Source organism: Chiloscyllium punctatum, chromosome 25 (genome assembly GCF_047496795.1).
Source record: "Chiloscyllium punctatum isolate Juve2018m chromosome 25, sChiPun1.3, whole genome shotgun sequence".
Lineage (NCBI taxonomy): Eukaryota > Metazoa > Chordata > Chondrichthyes > Orectolobiformes > Hemiscylliidae > Chiloscyllium > Chiloscyllium punctatum.
The window spans coordinates 21,845,948-21,851,947 of NC_092763.1; the positions used below are offsets into that span (position 1 = coordinate 21,845,948).

At 40.1% G+C, this 6,000-nt stretch overlaps 1 protein-coding gene across 1 annotated transcript in view; it reads right to left on the reverse strand.

The window, feature by feature from the left end:
• LOC140495746 (sodium- and chloride-dependent neutral and basic amino acid transporter B(0+)-like) overlaps positions 1-275 on the reverse strand; it is a 68,897-nt gene extending 68,622 nt beyond the window's left edge. Inside the window, exon 1 of the mRNA XM_072594802.1 lies at positions 201-275. The gene's annotated coding sequence lies outside the window, so the exon portion shown is untranslated. The remainder of the gene's footprint in view (positions 1-200) is intronic.
• Between the last annotated feature and the right edge of the window lie 5,725 nt (positions 276-6,000).

Here is a 6,000-nt window from a genome sequence, read left to right on the forward strand (position 1 = left end):
CTCTACCACCATTTCAGAAAGTGAATGTGAAACATTGACAGGGGATATTCCACTCTCTGTTTTGATTGTGAACAACATCTCTGCAAGGCGACCTGACACCAACAGCTGGTGAAGGAAATATAGTGAATATATTCATGGGTATAAAACACAATTGCTCATTTAAACTGTTGCCAAATCAAGATTGTTCAGCGAATACTGACCCTGTAACATGGGCACGGCAATCCATTCTGCAACCGGTCCGAGGCTGGCAAACTGCCGAAAGGGAGTTTCCAAGAAAAACATTGGCATCCCAGCGACTGCCAGCATCAGAATGTAGGGAATAAGGAAAGCACCTGCAAAATATAGAAAAGGGAGAGTAAAATAGATTGCCTGAATATTAATGTCACCAGGTTTCACAACTATTAGTTCAGTTCGTATTAACAGGAATGAAATTCGGTTGACAGAAGAGTGTGACTGCAGACTGTAGATTGTATTCAGATCCTGTGTACAAAGACACAATCAACATTCAGGGATCTTCAAAACAGTGTTGCTCTGAAAATCTGAGGTCAGCCACACCTGCTGGTTTCTCCAGCATTCTCTATTTGTTTCACATGCCCAGCATATTTACACAACAAGCAGCAAAAGCTGGAACCTATTTGTACACCCTCTCGGCTACTATGTTGTGTGATTTTTAACCTGGCACTCTGAGTAGTCATAACATACTAAAGCTAATACCTGAGCAGAATAGCTGTAGAGGACGGACACTGACCAGGCTCCCTGTTCCCTCCCTCACTCTCTCTAGCTGTCATCATTGTGTTGTTGATGTCGGGTTCACTTCTGCAATGGTCGGTCTCTGGAGTTCTCCCGGCTCCACAACAGAGAGTCATTTCTTATTCCTTTGCTTCTCTCGTTCAAAATGTCTGTCTCTACCCCATTGGCTCAGGCTCGTTCGCATATCGCATGCCTTTACCTCAACAGTCCTGGGTCAGGGACTTAGGTAGCGTTATCTCATTAGGCCTTGTCAAATAAGGCTTTTGCATTACTCCACTTTCTTTGCTGTGCATAGAATTTCGTTAGTACAAACTGGTTTCAACTGGCTCAGATCAGTACTTGGACTCAGGCAAATGTACTTCACAAACTACTTCCTCCTACATGCATTCAGTATTTTTCTGTAGTGTGTCGGCAGCATGTGTCCCCCTCTCTCTTTTGCTGCAGACGGTGGCTAACATGCTATTTCCTTAGTGAGTGACCTCCTTTTAAACATCTTCATAGACCAGAGCACCAACTCCTGTGGAAGGCTGGAAGGGTGTCCAGGAGATGATGTAAGCAGCAAGGATTCCAAGACATCATATTTCAATGACTTTTGAAAGTAACTCAATGCGAGTGAGTACTGTTTGCCACTGACTGGTGCTGTGGTGCAAAGTGCAAAACGTGTGCAATTTGGCACTTTACTTAAAGTTACCATTTTTAAGTCTGAAACCTCTTAGATATGGCCATTAGACCATAAGATATAGTAACTGAAACAGGCCATTCAGCCCACTGAATCATGGCAGGGCTAGTCAACCAACTTAAGTGAGTAGTAGCCAATTAAGTGGTAGAGCGGTTGGGTCAAGAGGTTTGTTTCCATAACTGCTTAATAAGAGACTGATCTGAACCCCAATAGAATAAATAAGGCAAGTTAATGGAATGGAATGGAATGCTGTTATGCAGCATAGAAACACAGTTTGGCGAGAGGTGAAGGAGATGCTTTTATTTTACACCTCACCCTTTTTATTTTACACCCCACCCTTTTTATTTCTCTATCTTCAACCTCAAGCTGACCAGGGATTGGAAAACTGCATGAGATGGGTGAGTTTTTAAAACATTCAAGGCTAAATCACACAGGGAAAGCATTAGTTCATGAAATGGGAAATGGAGCAAGTATGAGATGGGTGGTGGCCTTGGAGAGCAATCTGAGCAGTCTTAAACTAAAGACCACTATTTAAGGAAGTAGGTAAGGTCCCTGGTATACACTATAATGTTCTTCATACTACAGGAAGTAAACAAAGATTAAATATAAGGGGAGATAATGGTAATGACATTAGATTAGTAATACAGAGAAGTGGCAAATTCTCTGGGATTCAAATCCTACCGTTAGATAAAATCAATTGATAGATCTTGTTTACCAAGTTAGTTTCAGTGATCATGGATTGTTACAGAAAAACCATCTGACTCACTAATATTCTTCAGGGAAGGTAATTTGCTGTCTTTACTGAGTCTGTCCTATATATGACTCCAGATTTACAACAATGTGGCTGACTAGTTCATAAACAGCTTGGATGATTTTCTAGCCAGGAATCCACTTCAAGGGCAATGAGGGATAAATAACAATTGTTGGTTTTGACACACGTGCCCACATTCCATGAAAGAATCTATAACTAAGCATCACATACTGGTGACATCATGGAACTGCACTGCTGCCTTACTATACTGAGCCCTAACCCCTCTCTCGTTACCCTCTTGCTGTTAATGTATTTATAGAATCTCTTTGGATTATCCTTAACCTTTATCTGACAACGCTATCTCATCCCATCTTTGCCTTCCTGATTTCTCTCAAGAATGTCCTGCACTCTATATTGATTTAAGAAATTCAGTTGAACCAAGTTGTCCATATCTAAGAGAAGATTCTCTTGTCAACTAGAACCCCTATTTTTATTCATCCATTGTTTCTAATCTTATCAGCCTTACCCTTCACTCTAACAGGAACAAAATATCTGAACTCGTCATCATATTCTTGAACGCCTCCCTGACGTCTTTTTACCTGTGAGCAGTCTACTCCAATCAAATTTTTAGAAAGTTTTTGTCTCATACCATTAAAATTTGCCTTACTTCAATTAAAAACTTGAACTTTTATGAAAGGCTCATCCTTTTCCATAACCATTTTGAAACTAATAGAATTATGATTGCTAGACCCAGAGTGTTCCCCCACTTTTACTTCAGTCACCTGCCCTGCCTTATTGCCCAACAGGTCTAGCTGTGCTTCTCTAGTAAAAGCATTCACATATTGATAAAGAAAATATTCTTGAACACATTTGACAAATTCTTCACCATCCAAATCTTTAACACTATGGTAAGTCTCAGTCAATGGCTAGAAAATTAAAATCCCATTATTATAAACATTATGCTTACACATAAGATCTCCCAACATTTGTTTCTCAATTTCTCTTACTATTGGGGAACCTATATTACAATCCCATCACAGGGATCAACAAGAGAATTGACTGTTTTCACAGACTTACCATCTAACACATGCTCCAATGGACATGGTGAATATTTAAAGAACATTAAACAGTAACCTCATGTAAAACTGAGGTGTGGATGATTTGGGGATTTTAGTTTTTGCAAATTACAAAGCTTCTTTGAAGGTTCAGTTTACAAATGGATTGCTGGCAAATGGGGGACAAATACACTAACTTCACTGGGTAGAAACTGTATATTTTCCTTGGTTTCCAGGTGGAAAAAGCTAAAATCAGCCATCATCCACTACAAACCCAATGGCTCACACCCTTACCTGGACTACACACCCTCAGGGAGACAGTGAGGCCTGCAGATGCTGAAGATCAGAGTTTAAAAATGTGGTGCTAGAAAAACACAGCATCTGAGGAGCAGGAGAGTCGACATTTCGAGCATAAACTCTTAGTCAGGAATGTGGGGGAGGGGTGGAAATGAGGGGAAGGTAGCTGGGAGTGTGATAGGTGGGAAGAAGATAGACAGGTAGGACAATTCAAGAAGGCAATGCAGAGTTGGATCTGCGATAAGGTGGGGGGAAAGGAGATGAGAAAACTGGTGAAATCAACATTGATCCTGTGGTTGGCATGCCCCAAGGTGGAAGAGGTGGTTTTCTTCCTCCAGACATCAGGTGGCTACGATCTGGTGTGGGGGCGGCCCAGGACATGCACGTCCTTGGTGAAGGGTGAGTTTAAGTGTGGTGGGGTTGTTTGGTGAGTGTGTCCCAGAGATGTTCTCTGAAATGTTATGCAAGTTGGCATCCTGTCACCCCAATGTAGAAGAGACCACAACAGACACAGTAGATAATGTGTGTGGAGATACAGGAAAGTCTATGCCTGATGTGGAAGGATCCTTTGGGGCCTTGGTTGGAGGTGAAGGGGTGGGGAGGGGTTGAAGGTGAGAGTGCACATTTTACACCTCTTGCGGTGGCAAGTAAAGGTGCTAGGAGTGGAGGGTGGGTTGTTGGGGGGCACAGACCTAACAAGTGAGTCAAGGAAGGAATGGTCAGGGGGTGTGCTGGGGACTAATCAGGAGATGTTAGGGGCTCAGTGGGAATCCTGGAATAAAATTGCCATCCCTCATACCTATCAGTGTCTTCCCCTTCCTCAAATAGGGTAAGTGTGCCAGACGTATGCTTGGGATTCAAAGTAGAAATGTAAGTTTTTTTACAACATTGTTGCTTTAACACTTTAAAAAATACTCTTCAGCCTTAGTGCCCTTACATTGAATGTGAATGTGTAGATTGGGGAAAAAAGGAACATGAGAAACAATGAACATTTCCCAGTATTTGGGAGTTCCATCTGCTGTACATACCTCTATCCTCTGAACACATGCATAATTCCTTCAACTGGCCAGGAAGGTATCTTTTCATTTAGTATCAGCTTTATCCTTCTATTCTTAAATCAATAATGAATTAATGCAGCCATGCTTCAAAGTAACTATGAGGCAATGAGACAGGTCACTGACAATGTGTAAAGGTACAAAACCAAATCGATCCTGCCAATTAATTCTGATTGTGATTCAGAGCTAATACAATTGGTTTTTAAAACCAACTAATATCATCATTACCTATAATCGAGCAGTGGAAAAGACATTAAAAGTCATCAATATAAACTAGAAATTCATTTCTTCAACATCCAATTTTAAAATCTAAAATGTATATAGTTTCCAGCTCTGAAATCCATTTATAATTACCTGGTTTTAGTCCCTTAATTCAAATCCCAGTCAGGTTCCTCAAGTGGTCCTGACTAGCCATTGCTCATTTACAGTGTGAAACAACTGCAGCTGTTAAAAAGGTCTTGTGTACTCACATGGTAACAAAAGGCTTCTAATGCACAAATAATGGCTGAATCCAAAGACACATTAACAATAGGATATCTGTTCCATGATTTTCCAAAATCATGTTGAACTGAATCTTCAATTGCCTGTGAGGGAGAGAAATTGACACAGAGTAAAGTAATGACTGGCACTCCATAATCACCAATGAGATGCAGCAGTTTTAAGATTAAGTGGAAACAAACCAGTCTGAAACAAAAATTAAATCTGCTAGTATCATTCTGAAAACAATACTGTTGGTTTGGAATATTTTGGATCTACATTTATGCTTCTAGTTTTACAATATTTAACTAAATTATATAAAGTTCACATAATTCCTCCACTCAATGAGTCAGAGGTGATTTTCCTCAATGTTTGGTTTAGATTATTAAAATTAAGCAGACACCTATTCTCATCCTGGAACAGAATGATTCTGCACCTGAGGCCAGAATTTATAATGCTACTGCTTTTACTTCATTTAGCCAATTATTTCATTAGTCCAACACATGGGGTGAAATTGATCTTTGACAGGAGTATGAAATTATTGGGAATTCAAGAGCAGGTTTATGCTGATGTCAAATTGTAATGTTGTCTTTTCCCATATTTAAATTCAAATCAATTTAATAAGATTGGCTTTCACGTAAGCATAAAGTGTGACTAGTTAGAAATTGACATTAGGGCAGTCATGGTCTGTAAGAAGAATGGGTGGGTTAATATTTCATTATCACTGATGATTTGGAGCTGCCGGTGTTAGACTGGGGTTTACAAAGTTAAAAATCACACAACACCAGGTTATAGTCCAACAGGTTTAATTGGAAGCACACTAGCTTTCGGAGCGACGCTCCTTCATCAGGTGATAGTGGAGGGCTCAATCCTAACAGAATTTATAGCAAAAATTTACAGTGTGATGTAACTGAAATTATACATTGAAAAATTGAT